We start from the raw sequence: 15,268 nt of genomic DNA, 5'->3' as shown, positions 1-15,268 counted from the left end.
TAAGAATGAGGGGATTCATGGTCTCCCTCTGGTGCTGTGCCTGTCTTTTGAGGAGTCCAGAAAAAGGAAACTTTTGGAAATCACATTCCAAAGGTATGTGATTGTAGCTGCAAAAAGACAATAGACAGGCTGAATTAGGGTAAAGATTGACTTTTTGTCAGGGAAGTTATTAGCCTAGGACATGAATGCTCAGTGTGACCTGCTTTTAGTTAGAAATATTTTTTTTAATTTCAGATCATCCTTTGTGGTTACTTTTGGTCTCTGAGTTTGTAAGGCTGCCATGCAGGGCTCCCCTGACCTTGTCAGGCTTCCTGTGTGGCCCCTTTTCATTTTCAAATGAAAATGGAAGGGGTGAAATTTACATTCACTTTTTGTGTTGTACTTATAACAACCAGTCATGAAGGATGTATTGAATAAAGCATCCTGGACAATAAGTCAGTCAAATCTGACTTTGAATCTTGAGTCCACTCTTTATACTGACTTTTGGAAACTAAACTTTGATTTCTTGATCTGTAAAATGGAGTTAATAGGTATTCTACAGCATCACTGTCTACTAGAAATGTAATGTGAGCCATGAACATGAGCCACATATATCATTTTAGATTTTCTAGTAGCTAACCAAGAAAAAGAAAGTAAGGAACAGTTGAAATTAATTTTAATAATATATTTTATTGAATACAATATAGTAAAAAATCATTTTGACATTTAATTAAAATAAAAACTATTAATATTTTTATTTTAAAAAACTATTAATATTTTTTATTCTCTTTGCATATCAGGTTTTTGAAATCTTATATATAGTTCATGCTTACAGCACATCTCAGTTAGGAACATGTACATTTCAAATGCTCAATAGCCCCACGTGGCTACTGGCTGCTGTGTAGGGCAGCACAAATGTATTGTGTTACTATGAACATGAAAAGAAAACAGGCATGTAAAACATGTCAATATAATAGGTACTTGATAAATAGTTGCCATTATTATTATTATTATTAACACTAGTGTGTGAGGTGAAAATGAAAAGAACTACAAAGCTTTCTGCAAAGGGAGAAAGTAGAACGGGCTTGTTGATACGTTTAGTCATCCAAGTCAAAATGATTGACACAAGGGTAATGTAGTGAGTTTCTATGGAATTACAGATGTTCCCTTTCAATTAACCTCAGTAGATCATATTAGTCTCTATGTTTTCATTGATAACATTACATTGTACCCATGTAAACACATAGCACATTATCTAATTCTGAAGTAAGTCTTCAAAATTATCAGTGGGCATATACCTCATTCCTTTCATATTTTCAACTAATTTGTGAAAGCAAAATGTCTGGGAGCCAGCAGGAGGGCAAACTCATGGTCCAGGTAGGAACCTACACTCAGCCTTCTAGGATGGGTAAGATATCAGTGGAAGAGAAGCCAGAAAGGAATGTAGTATAAGCAAGTATTTGCAAGTAGAAGTTGATATATGATGGTAACAGGTTAGAATATGGCCAGGAAAAATTGTGATGTTGGTCTGGGAGATAATAGGCTGGTTTATAGGGTTACCAAGTGGAAGAAATTTAAAGCATGTAGGTAGTAATAGTTTGTGACATTTCTTAAATTGTATATGTGACACCAATGATCCTGACAACTTTTTAAAATGTTGTTATTTAATCAAAAGTGTATTAGACCATATAACCCCACAATTTCACTCTTGAATATATGGTGTTGCGCGTGGGTCACCGGCCAGCAGTGACCACGGAACGCTGTGGATGGCTCGCCGAAAAAACACGCGAGAAACAAACACACATGCACAGAGACAGACTAGTTTCTGTGGGGAAGTAGGGACAGAATGGCCACCCCCCCTAGTGGGGAGGGCCCTGATTTACCGTCCATACATGCTTTTATTGGGCTCATTTTGCATGATAATTCAGGTAAAGTACAGTACTCATTAGGGGGAAGTAAGGAACTATAGAAAACAAGGAACTCTGCAGGTCTATTGAGTGGGGGTCAAAGAGCTGTAAGACTTTGAGGAACAAACTTCCTCCTTGGACCCCTCTCATTCAACTGAGAGCATTCTAAACAAAGCAGGTTTCACAGTAATTTACATGTTCTTTCTTAGGCCTGATCACCCAGGGAATCTGCCCTTTCAGCACAGAGCTGCACCACCCTGTCATTGTTTCAGGCTTAGCTGGGAACTAAGGCAATAAGGAGATTTTCTCCCAGATGAGAACTCAGGCTATGCCAAAGCTGAGGAGCGAGGGTCCATCACCCTCTTACGCTGCAGCCCCCAAAATCCTTCTTTTGGGGGGCCTCCCAAAGTGATCGTGCCTGCCTTAGGTCGTTCCCCCCTTGGGGAATCTTACCCGTCTTTGGCTAACCAACCAAGCTTTTTGGGGTTCAGCAGCAGAAGCAGCATTCCTGCCAGGAAGATAAGCTTTTGTCTCCTTGCTGGCTTACGGTTCCAAGGGCGTTCCCTTAGCCTTAGCCTAGGCGGGGGTTTCAGCTTCTGATACCAGTCAGGGTGGTTCCCAACATCATGGACAAGATGTGGACAAAAAGGAGTCACATATGAAGCCTAAGGAGCTCAGGGGAGGCCTGTGTGGCAGCCTTATTAACTCAGACCTAAAGTAACCACAAAGGATGATCTGAAATTTAAAAAATATTTCTAACTAAAAGCAGGTCACACTGAGCATTCATGTCCTAGGCTAATAACTTCCCTGACAAAAAGTCAATCTTTACCCTAATTCAGCCTGTCTATTGTCTTTTTGCAGATACAATCACATACCTTTGGAATGTCAAATTTCCTTTTTCTGGACCCCTCAAAAGACAGGCACAGCACCAGAGGGAGACCACCAATCCCCTCATTCTTATTGAGTTAATTGTTGACTGTTAACTGTCCTGTACCCAGCTATGTAAAAGAAGTGTGTCTATCATTTTCCTTTTTTATCCAGTCCCAGAGGTTTCTCCTTGCTTTGCTTTCTTTCTCCCACCTCCCTAATCAGTCACTGATGGATTTCAAATAACCCACTTATGTCCTCTCTTTTGGTTGTGATGTATAAAATAAGGTGCAGAACTGCTGTTGTCTGGAGCATTTCCTCAATCCATTGAGATTTTGCTTCCTGGCAATTGTCATCAGTTTGGCTCAAATAAACTCATAAAAATTCTTACATGATTGGATGTTTCTTACATTGACACCTCACATGATTAACAAGTTAGTGTCCACTATTCCTTTGCAAGACCTTCATAAATCTTTCAAACAACAACTCCAAGATCCTTAACTGTCCTTTTACTGATTCTAGACATCACCTCTCCATGATGCAAGACACATTCTATTCAATCAAAGGTAGTTCATTTCACATTGTACCAATCAGCAGCTTCCAGAAACTAGCATTCTTACTATCTTTCCAACTATTAATTTTTGCAAGTGAATTTTGGTTGTTTTTATTTTCAAAATCCCACATTAAGGATGGACTAGGTCTCTGTTCTCAATTTGCATTTAAATAGAAACCCCAATTACAGGCTTTGCCAGGAACCCTAGAAAAATACTGAGGAGGAAAGAAAACTGGCACAAGTCTTCAGAAGGACCCAGGAGTCCTGGGTATCTCTCTATGGCTTTGTTTTTTTAACCTGGGTCTCAGTGTAACTGCAGGCATTGTCATCCCTAGCCTTTCTGCAAAGAGCTTGTCCTGGCTACAATCATATTGTGTTAAGGTACACATTCATAACAAACACACCCAACAGAGAATGTTGTACCTAGTGACTAATCCTCTCTGGTGAAACAAATATAAGGGATCATATGTGAAATAGAGTTTCTGAACATGAGTGTAGCTCTATATTGTATAAAGAAATTCAAAAATGGTTTCCATCCTTGATGTGTTCCATTTGGGGAATTCATTTATTTCTGTCTCCTCCTTCTTTAAATCTGAAGGAAGGAAGCAAGTCACTAGAAATTTTCTGCTCCAAAGAAAGATCAGTGCTGGTAATGTTCATTTTCCTAAGTGCAGCCATCTCCTGACATGAAAGTCAGGCAGATCTAACACAGGTTCCCTCTCTGTCTTCTGCACCCAAGTGAGGGTTAAGACAGTTCAGACAGAATTTGCTCTTCTCAAAGTAGGGGTTGTATGTTACCTGACAGGTAGACTGTCTCTATTGCTTCAGCAGGAACCTCAGCTTCCCTTCTGGAAATATTTCATAGCCTCAGAGCACTTCTTGCAGTAGCGGACATCCAGCTGCCTCTCAAAGCAGTGTCCTGGGGGAACTCCAACCTTTTCAGGCACCCTGGACGAATATTTGGGGTCCAAAGAGGAAAGGAATCTTGGACAAGTCTTCAGAAGGACCCAGGAGTCCTGGGTATCTCTCTAGGGCTTTGTTTTCTAACCTGGGTCTCAGGGTAACCTGCAGGACACCCACTTAGAAATTTATTAAAAATGCAGATTCAGGGACTGGAGCCCAATCTACTGAATTAGAGTATCAGGGCTTGGAGCCAGGCATCTTAAATTTTTTCAAGCTACCTAGGTGATTCCAGTGCCTGCTAATGTTTATGAACTATGACTGTAGGAGGACTTTATAGATGCCTGGCACAGACATCTTAAATCCAATCAAATGAATTATTAATTAAATAAAGGTCTGCTTGGACCCCACTTCATAACTTTCGTGCTGCAATTCCCTCTTGAAGTCCTGAGGCACCATTTAATGAAGGGTACCCAGGGACATAAGCATGAATTATTTACTTATTTTCCCAAACCCTCTTACCCTTCTCAGTGAAAATGTGGCTGCATATCACTGAGAATCCTACCTGATGGGAGAGATCTGTGGACCTTCCCAAGAAAGAACTTGCTCACTGCCCTAAGAATGCAAGCAGGATGGAGCAGCAACTTCACATTTCTATTATGCTTAATAATTAATCATGGGCCCAGAAATATGCATGAGCATTGACTACAGGCATTTGCAGTCAATAAACAAGTATTTTTAGTGCCACAAATGCAGGCTTAGCCCTAACCTTAAGTAAAAGATGACAAAGAAGGAGGAGGAGAGGGTGGACAGGAAGAGGGAGGAAAATACTTTAATTGGCTATAAAGGGTCCTGTTTTAAATAGCATTCTTCTACTTAATAACAATAGCTAATGTTTATTGAGTGATTCCTATTTATCATGTAGCCTGCACGTATTAATTTCTCCAAATTAATTTCTTCAAACAACTCTGTAGGGTAGTTACTATTTTTAGCTTCTTTTAATAGATGAAAAAATCTAAAGTACAGAGAGTTATGGTAAATTCCTCAGCATCAAACAGGTCATGAGTGGTCAGCCTGGGATTTGAACCATGGAACTGTAGTCCAGAGCCTACCATCATAAAAACATCTCTGTAATTCCTCAGTCTTGAAGCTTGTTTTTTTAAAATACTTGTGTCTTCTAATAAATGACCAAAATCCCATGGATTTCATTGACAGTAGGTCATAGAAATCTATATTGATTATTTTATTAGGCAGGGTTCTTCAGAGAAACAGAACCAATAGGATACATGTAGACATGCAGAAAGAGATTTATCATGAAGAGTTAGCTCAGGTGATTATGGAAACTGAAGTCCCACAGTTTGACTTCTGCTCATAGTTCCAATCCAAACCCAAAGGCCCAGGAACCAGGGTAACTGATGTCACAATGCAGAGAAGATGGAAGTCCCAGCTCAAGCAAGGGAGCAAATTCCTCTGCCAATTTGTTCTTTTTAGTCCCTCAAATGATTGGATAGCCACCCACATTGGTGAAGGTTATCTTCCTTACTCAGTCTGTAGATACAAATGCTAATCTTCCTCAGACACTCCCTCATAGACACACCAAGAAATCATGTTTTACAAGCTACCTGGGCATCCGTTAGCCCAGTCCAATTGACACATAAAATGAATCACCACAATGATAAACCCATATTGCACTGTAATTACGAGGCATGCATATTGTAGCATATAAGGAAAAGGATTTCCAAGAGGTTAAGTGACTTGGCTGAGAGCATTCCTGATATGGCTCTGATGAGATCTCTATTTTTTGCCTGAAACCAGAGCCCTTTCTACTGTTTATTTTGCTTCCTCAGACCATAACTAGCTTGCTTGAGATGATCTTCAGAAAGCTAGACAAATTCCAGCAGTTAATAAAGCACCAAGGACTACAGAGGCTCTTATAATAATTTTCTAGGGCTGCAAAGCAAATTGCCACAACCTGGGTGGCTTGAAAGAATAGATATGTATTCAATTATAGGTTTGTTGGCTAGATGTTCAAGATCAATGTGTCACCACAGTTGGTTCCTTCTGAAGGCTTTAGGAAGAATTTTTATGTTTCATGCCTCTCCTAGTTTTCTGGTGTCTCTAAACTGTCCCTTGGTATTCCTTGGCTTGTGGCTGCATCACTCCATCTCTGCCTCCATCTTCACATGGCTTTCTCTTCTGTGTCTGTTTGTGTCCTCTTCATTTTTTATAAGGACACTAGTCGTTGGATTTAGGGCTCGTCCTAAATCCAGGATGACCTTATCTCAAGATCTTTAACTTCATTACATCTGCAAAACCTTTATTTCCAAATAAGATCACATTCCCAGGCAGCAGGGGTTAGGACTTAGACACTGTCTTTTTTGATAACACTATTCAACCTTCTATGATGTCTAAAGATTCTGTGTTTGCTGAGTGGATTTGTGCTTCAGTGAATTCAGTGCAGCACCTCAGGTGATGTGCTGGTTGTGGTGAAGCCCATGGACTTCAGGACTTGATGGCCTTTATTCAAGACCTAGCATCATTCTCTAGCTATGTGACCTTGGTTAATTTCCCAAATTCTCCACAGAGTTATGCCTTCATTTGGGAAATGATGGCATTACTCTTGACTTCACTAAATGCATGTTTTCTATTCTGTGTTACAAAGCTTCACACATTTAACAGCTTCATACATATTTATTATCTCACAGTTTATATGGGTCAGGAGTTTGGCAAATTTAGCTTGATTCTCTGTTCAGGGTCCCACAAAGCTGCCATGAAGGTCTCCTTGGGGGCTGTGTCTCATCCAACGCCTTGACTCAGGGGAGGTCTGCTTCCAAGCTCATTCAACTTATTGACACAACTCATTTCCTTGTAACTGTAAGACTGAGGGTCCTGGCTTTTTTCTGGCTGTTGGCCAGAGGCAACTATCAGCCCTTAGAGTCAGCCTATAGGTTGTAGAGGCTGCCCAAGGTGAATTTTCATCACCTTTGCCACCTTCTATTGATTGGAAGCAACTCACAAGCCCCACCCAATTTCAGAAGGAGGAAATTATACAAGGACATGAATGCCAGAAGTGAAATATTGAGGGTCACCTTTAAGTCTATATACCACACTGAACTATCTCGTGAATTAGAATACACACACAGCTCCTAGCACAATGCCTAACTCCTAGTTGATATTCATTGCACATATCTGCTGTTATTAACTAGTAGTTATAATTATTTCTGCTCTGATTGTAGGGTCTCCACATATCTCCACATAGGCTGTGCACTGTACAACTACAGGGGGCACCATGTACATAGAGCAGGATGCAAATGGAGCCCATGGTATGTGTGAAATTCAATGGTTCTTGCCATGATAGAGAGGTCTAACACATTGGAATAGACCTCACTATGGCCTGATATAAACTGTAACTGATTAGGAATTGGAAAGCCTTGGCCTTTGGTTCTGACTGTTGAGTGGTAATGACGTATCTCGTTTAGTGTTGGTCTGTGCATGCTGACTTTTAGAACCCTAGCCAGCTAGCACAAGGCAGTCAATGCAGTCTTTTGCTGTCTGCACCAGCAGACTGTAACACCTCTTCCTGAACTTGCAGGTGGTTGCCAGTCTTTTTGCTTGTTTTCACTGCAGTGTTTTTCCACAGTTAGCATCCTTTGTTTCCCTATGTCTGTGTTTAGATTCCAAGCAAAGAATTGGCTCCTTTTTCAAGGGATAAACAAACTTGTGATTCTTTTACTTGCTGCTGTTCAATGTGAATTGTATAAGCACTCTAGGCTAGGGGAGTGCTGCGTGAATTTAGGCCACCTTCTAATGTAACAGCATCTACTACTCCAAAAATCTGAAAGCCTTCTGAGAAGGTAGAAACATCTCCTGTAATTGCCTTATTGCATAGTGACCAGGTAATAAATTAGGAAACCAGCATTCATCTCACCAGGGATTATGTTATTATAATGGTGCCTATTATAAGGGTGCCACAAAGCACCAATATTGTTAACTTTCCCATTTCCAGGTGTTCCTTCTGTGACAGTAAACAAAGGGGCCTGTATTTCTGTATTTCCTTGTGATTATTGTTGGTGATGACTAATCAGAATTTACCCAAATCATTTGATTTAAGGAGAGTTTAATAAACAGATTACTTGTAAATGTATGGCTGGAGGTATAAGGAAGCCAGAAACAGTACATATCTTCAGCTATTAAAATAGGAATTTTTATCACTCCTGAGCTTGGAGAGCATGAGAGAGAATGAGCAAAAGATGTAGGAATGAAGCTGGTCCATGATGAATTTTGGAATAAGTACCCTGGCCTCCTTCTCCTCCTTCTCTCTATTCACTCACTTGAGCTCTCCATTGGCCCAACCCAACAGGCTGCTAGGAGGTATAAACTGTTGATGAGGTCTGCTAGTGATCCTCCAGAGTGCTATGTGAAGAAGGATGGAGGGTGAGTCTGCTAGGGTTCCTGGACAATGACAACACACCCTCTGTCCATCACCCTTTCACTGCTTCCTTCTAGCCTTTAATGCAGTAGGGGCTGGGGAAGTGGTCAGTATCACAGATATCAAAGCCTAATAGTTAAGCATCATGCTTTGTATTCCAATAAAAGTCCTGCCACCAACTAGCTGTGTCATTCTAGGCAAGTGACTTAACCTCTTTGAGCTTTCATTTCTTTACCTACAAAATATTGTAATTAATACAAACACTTACTTCTTGGCCTTAATAGGGTAAGTATTCCAATCTCCATCCCATTCCCTAAGTTCTTTTTCTCCATAACATGTATCATCAAAGTACTCTATATTTACTTATTATCTCAAATATTTAATATGTAAATCTTATTAAAGATTTATTAAAAGTGATAATAAGTAAATACAGAGTATAAGTTTCATAAAGGCATGGATTTGCGTATATTTTATTCAGTGGTAAGTCCTCAGTAGAAAGGGCCATTACTGGCACAGAGGAGGCAATCAGTAAACATTTGGGGCATCAATAAATGAAATACTAGTCACAAAGAGCTTAGCACAATGACTAGAATGTATTAAGGGCTTATGTTTGATCAAGTATTTGATAGTAAGTATATCGAGGTTTATTTTGAACACACAAATGCAGGCAGACAAGTATAGAATGGGGAGTCTTCTCTGGGTAGGTATGATTATTTGGAAATGTAAATAAAATAAGCCAGGTGAAATGATCTGCAGTGAGTTTTTCATAAAGTTATATGAGGAAAAAAATCTCTATTTCTCTAAGCAATTTTGTTTTGCCATTATTTCTGTTTCATTCATTCATTCATTCACTCATTTTTGCATAAATAACCTAAAGAAGTTCTTAAACTCATGGTCTTCGAGGTCGACTTCTCTCTTCTGTCCATAAACCAACTTGACCTGGTTACCAAATGCACTACTGCCCATAACTCAGCACACTGAGATTCGAACGTGCAGAGGGATTCTGTTGGGCCCTGATGGGGCTCCAAGCTAGCTTTCCAAAGACAAGCTACTCCAGTAGGTGGATTATTTTGAGCTGAAAGCACTCAAGACCCTGACAGTTCAAAAGAAACTTTTACATCTCCTTAAATGATTCAAATGGGGGCCCACAATAAGAGTCAATGCCAGAAAAAAATGTTTTTTATAATGTGTCTATGTGGCAGGGCACATTTGTAATTACTGAATATCTCTTTTCTTTATTGTCCAGCAATAATCTTCCTCCCCTCTGAATCTCTAGGTGGCTTATCTCAACCTTAGTTCCAAATGTCATATATACCTTATGTTAACTTCTAGTCATTGAAACTCTCATATACGAGGGGTCTCTGACTATCTCCTGTATACGGGGCTCCCATATTTATGTATGTGGTTAAACTTGGTTCTTTTGTTAGTCTCTGAGGTCAATTTAATTATTAGAGCAGCCAGAAGAACCTAGAAAGGTAGAATAAAATGTCCTCCTCCCTTGCAGTCTTCACCATGAGGCATGTGCCAGAATTTTTCTATGGTCAGATGTACATTTTTAGATGCAGCAGGTAGATGAAGTTAATGACATTTGCAGTGGTCTTAGAGGCTGTGGGCCTGGAGAACCTTTTGGAAACTAGCAGGAAAGACTCTTTCAGGCTTTTGAAAGGTAATGCAGGTGTGCTTATTTATACATTCCTCCATCTCAGGTAGCCAAGAACTCTTTGTCTTGAAGTTGTAGAAGACACAGCTTTGTAGTCTGAAGGAACATCTGTGCATATTTAAGGTAAAGATGCCGCTTGGCTCTTCTTCCCTTTAAGAACTGGTAAAAGAGAATATACATCTTAGGGCCTCAACGTTTAAATGCTTCTTCTGGGTCCCCTGAGTTCTTAAAAGTAGCATTTCAATCTGGAGCTCTCCATCCAATACTAATACAAAAAAAAATAAACAGATAAATAAATAAATACCCTCGTGGCTCTTTTTTATTTCTATTTTTCATTTAGACTTGGAGCATCTTCCTTGCAGGTATTCCCCCAGGACATGCTAATCTGTGTTTTTTGTTGTCTCTGGAATGTGATTGTTCCTCCTTCCCTCCCCCAAGCCTCTGGCAGGTTATTAGGCAGCTTTTGCAGCAGCTGCTCACCCACCACCCACTGTTATTAACCCTTGAATACCTAGTTCCGGAACCCTTTCTCTCCACCCACACCAGGCTTTCTCACACTTGAGTTTGTATCAGAATCACCTGGAAGACTTGATGGGCCCCCAACCTCTGATTTTCTGAATCCATAGGCCTGAGTGGGGCTCAAAAATTTGCATTTCTAATAAGTTCTCAAGTTGTACTGTTGTTGCTAGTCTGCCATGCCCCAGTGGAAGCAAAGTCATTAATGTAGCCTTAATCCTTCAAAAATGTTTCTATCCTTCCTTTCTTTTAATAATAATCCAAGCAAATGCAGAGACTTTTGAAAAATTTTTGATTCCTTCCTTTTTGTTCACTGCTATGTTCTCACTGCCTAGAACAGTGCCTGACATACAGCAGGAGCTCAGAGTAATCATCACCTGGCTTCCCTGAATCTGGCAGGAAAGTTTGAGGGCAAGTTGAAGCCTGACTTATGTTTGTAACTCAGAGCCCTCAGAAGGGCTGGGACAGTGAGTCTCCTCGTAAACATTTGTCTGCTAAACTGAACCTATTTACAGAGCCAGAAACATAATTCTAAAGGAAAAAAAACTATGTGGATCCCACAATAGATTATTTTGGTGTGTAAAACAATATTCTAATGCTACTACTAATAATAGTGTTACAGAACGAACGGGGGGCGGGGGACCTGGGACGATATACTATTATTGAAAGAAACCCCCGGGTCCTTTATGTCTGCCACCCGAGGAAAGATGTCTCTCAATGCCAGGGATTCATGAAAAGGAAAGGAAATGTTTATTTAATGCTATACAAACTTAAAGTAGTGACCTAATGCCTTTATCAAAAATCCTAAAGTCCCTAAAAACACCCACAAACAGACACAGTCCTTCCTTCCTTCCCCCTTTGCCCAGTCCAGAGTACTGTATCTCAGGAAAGGAAATAGAAGTCCATGGCTCTGGCAGTCCTCTGGTTCTTCCCAGTTAGTACTCCATCTCGACTGGGAGACCTCCCTGGGTTCCCAGCACCCTCAGCTGAGTCGCCGGGATCTCTGCTAAAACCAGGTGGTGGTTCCCCCTTCTAAAGCTGCGGCGGGGGGGGGGTCCCCACTCTAGCAAAGGCATGTGGTCCTCTCTCCCAGGGCCACGGGAAGGGAGAGTCCCCACTCTGTCAAGGCCGTGTGGTTCTCTCCCAATGGCTGACGTGTCTGGGTTTAAATCCCCGCTCCAATCTTCTTCTGCAGCCCCATTTCCAACTCTTCCTACACTTGGGCACACTGGCCCTCAATCTGCTGTCTTCTCCAGCTTTTCTGGTCGCCATCATGGGTCTGGGCAGGTGTCACCCCATGTCATGGAGCCAATCTTCTCCCAGCTCCCACGCAGGCACTGTAACTCAGGGGACCTGCCCCCAGTCTCATCTTGGGGGAAGATCCCTTTCCATCCCCCTGGCCTTGAGCCTGGCCATAGCTATTTAGCATATTTAAGCAACCAGCCAAAGGCTATAGGTATGTTAAATGACCACGCCATGGATTAGCTGCAAAGCTCCCCTGCATGCTCTTGCTCTGTGTGCCCCTTCCCCCAACTCACACCTGTGGGGGAAGGGGTGAAGACACCTTAAAATCTCCTAGACACCTTGAGTTCTGGACCCCATTTCAAATGCCTATTTGGGATCCCCCCTCTTGGCTGCACCCTGTAACAATAGTGGCAATAGTTGCAATTTACTAAAATGACCCCCTGAGCAGCTGCATTGCTGGTGTGGCTCTTTATCCCCATCCCAAGCTCTAAATCAACAATTTTCAAATGGCAAGAATTTTTAAAACATGCAATACCTGACTATTATTTATTCAGGGGCACTGACCTCTTTTCTGTTTAATTGTCAAATAAAAAAATGACAACAACCAATACAATGGCTGTCCTGTGTGAATGAATTAAATAATGTGTTGTTTTTATTTTTTGGTCAGGCCGGCAAAAAATTAAATAACTGTTTTTGTTGTGCTGAAGAATTTTAGTGATGATGTGTGCCATGGGTGAAAAAGGCTGGAAATTGCTGCTCTAGATTTATGCTTTTCCCCACTTTGGTTGAACCCCCAGCTGATGGGAGCTGCTGGGTACTCTGTTGTTTTTAATCCCTTCAGCAGATGGCATAATTCTTAGTGTGTGTGATTAGGGTTCTCCACATTGGCTGCACACTGGCACTGTGTGGGGAGTGTGAGAAAAGATTGACGCCTGAGTACTGCCCCCAGAGTTTCTAGTTTAATTGGTCTGGAGTTCTCTGGGCATTGGGATTTTTAAAAGCAGCAGCAAAGGTTATGAACCATTGGATGATGAGTGGAGGGGACCTGGAGGAGCAGGAAGGGAAGAAAAAAAAAGAGGAGAGGGCCTTAATTTCTGGAACCAGCAAGTGGCACTTTCAGAGCAGAGATAGTTGCAGGTTTTGCCACCACAAAGTTTGTCTTTTTGGCATGAGGATAATTTTGAGCTAAAAACCATCAAAATTCAGCAGATTCAGGAAAAGCTCTTTACCTCCCCCTCAACTGCCTAAATTTATATTGGAAAGGGGGACTATATGAAAAAGAGACCTGTTATCAGAGATACCTTTATACCTAAGAAACCTATCTGCATAACAAGGCAACCTTTGTTTTCCAAACAGCTCCTCTGCCTTCCTGTGAATGGCCTTCCTCCCCTTGTATGCCACACTCCTACCTTCACTTAAGATGCTATAAAAGCATGGATTGACTAAAATTTGTCTTAGTCGGTTTGATTATTAGACCAGCCAAAGAACCAAGAAGGGTAGAAGGAAAAGCTTTGCACCCCATCACAGAATAATGAAAGGTGAACTGGCAGCACAGAACTTAGGGCACACTTGAGGAAAGAACCTTGAACTCAGCAACAAGCCTATTTTAATGTGTTAATTATGCACTCTCTCGCCTTCCCTAATCATTTTATCTGGGGCAACCTTGTTGGCCAAGGAGATTATAAATTCCTTGGGATCAGCCATGTGTTAGTTGCTCTGTAACCCCCAAGATCTCTAGTGGCACTGCATTCATGTGTGATTCTTCCAAAAATAGCCCTCAAATAATTGAAGAAGCACAAGGTCAGAGTAGGAAGTGAAAAAGTGCAAAGTTTGCCAGTCAATAACTGTTGTGTGTGTCTGTTTCATCATTTCAAATTATTTGCTTTTCCTCTCTTTTTTTTTGAAATGGAGGAAGAAAAAGAGAGAAAAACATAATAACAAGCAAAAAATCAGGCACTGACTATTACCGCCACCGCCACCATCACAGCAGAAACCTAGAAATGCAGCCCAGTGGAGCATCCGTTGTCAGATAGCTAGGCCTCGAGTCCCCAAAGCAGGTGTCATCTCATGTCATGGGGAAGTAAAGATGTTCACAGTGCAGCAGACCTGCACACGTGCACGCACACACACACAGGGAGAAGCCAGGGAGGGAGCGTGTTTCCCCCATCCCTACTCTAGTGTTTTACTCACAGGCTCACATTGCAACCCCTCAATATTTCATTAAACATGTGTTTCCTCCCGGACACCCTGCTACCTTCAGAGCAAACACAGTCCACTCTTGGAAGCCAAGTGTGATCTTACAACTGCTTGGCTCCTAATCTTCATCATGGAGAAGAAAAATGAGTGCTAGCGGTTAAATTAGGGACAGGAAATTGTGAAAAATACCTCTTGGTAACTTGGAAAGGGATTTAGCTCACATTTTAATTTGTGACATGAATATCAAGGGGGTTAGGATACCAGGGCAAGTAAGTCACAGTTGTCAATATGACAATCTACATGCCATATTGATGGCTCCACCAGGCACACAGCAACCCTCTGGTACAGATCCGAAGCGGGCTTTTCTGTATTCTAAGCAGTTTTTGACACAGTGTTTTGCTTTATTGCAAACCACAATGTTTTCAGAAGGCTTAAAAATCCAGTTATGACTGTAGCTGTGAGGGAAAAGGTCTGCATGGTGCCGGGGAAATTTAATTTTTAGCTTAAAAAAAGGACGACCAAATTCAATTTTTCTCACATTTAGGGATTCTTAGAGTTATATCTAGCTTGCATAACTAGTATTTTAGAGAATGTGTACTACGGGGTTATTTTTTAAGCACATTTATTATTTATGAAATGCAGAGGAAAATAGTTAGAAATGATTGTTTCATGGAATATCCTGTAGCTTTTCTTATTGTACTCAAAGAAGTTGCTCATGCTGTTTTAATTCTAACATTAAAAGTTAAATCTCTTTTCATCCTGACCTACATTTTTAAAATGCTACTTTAGCCCTTATTATGGGGACCAGAAAATGAGGTGGTGGAAAATGCCCACTGTGAGTTTCTTACCCCTGGTTTGTAGGTAATCAAGCTGATTCTTCCCAACCTGTCCAGGAAGATGCAGGGGGAAACACGGAGGGATATCTCTCTCCTGTTCTATAGCACCCTGCACAATCCTTGTCTTCCAATGCAAATCTCCTCCAGCCAGTTCTGCTCTTAAACGATAAGAGGTTTCTT

At 41.1% G+C, this 15,268-nt stretch overlaps 1 protein-coding gene across 3 annotated transcripts in view; it reads left to right on the top strand.

The window, feature by feature from the left end:
* The window catches only part of RBFOX1 (RNA binding fox-1 homolog 1), a 1,508,648-nt gene that overhangs the window by 803,872 nt on the left and 689,508 nt on the right, over positions 1 to 15,268 (top strand). The window lies entirely within an intron of this gene.

This window comes from Phyllostomus discolor, chromosome 3 (assembly GCF_004126475.2).
Source record: "Phyllostomus discolor isolate MPI-MPIP mPhyDis1 chromosome 3, mPhyDis1.pri.v3, whole genome shotgun sequence".
Lineage (NCBI taxonomy): Eukaryota > Metazoa > Chordata > Mammalia > Chiroptera > Phyllostomidae > Phyllostomus > Phyllostomus discolor.
This window is presented reverse-complemented; position numbering and strand designations above follow the sequence as displayed.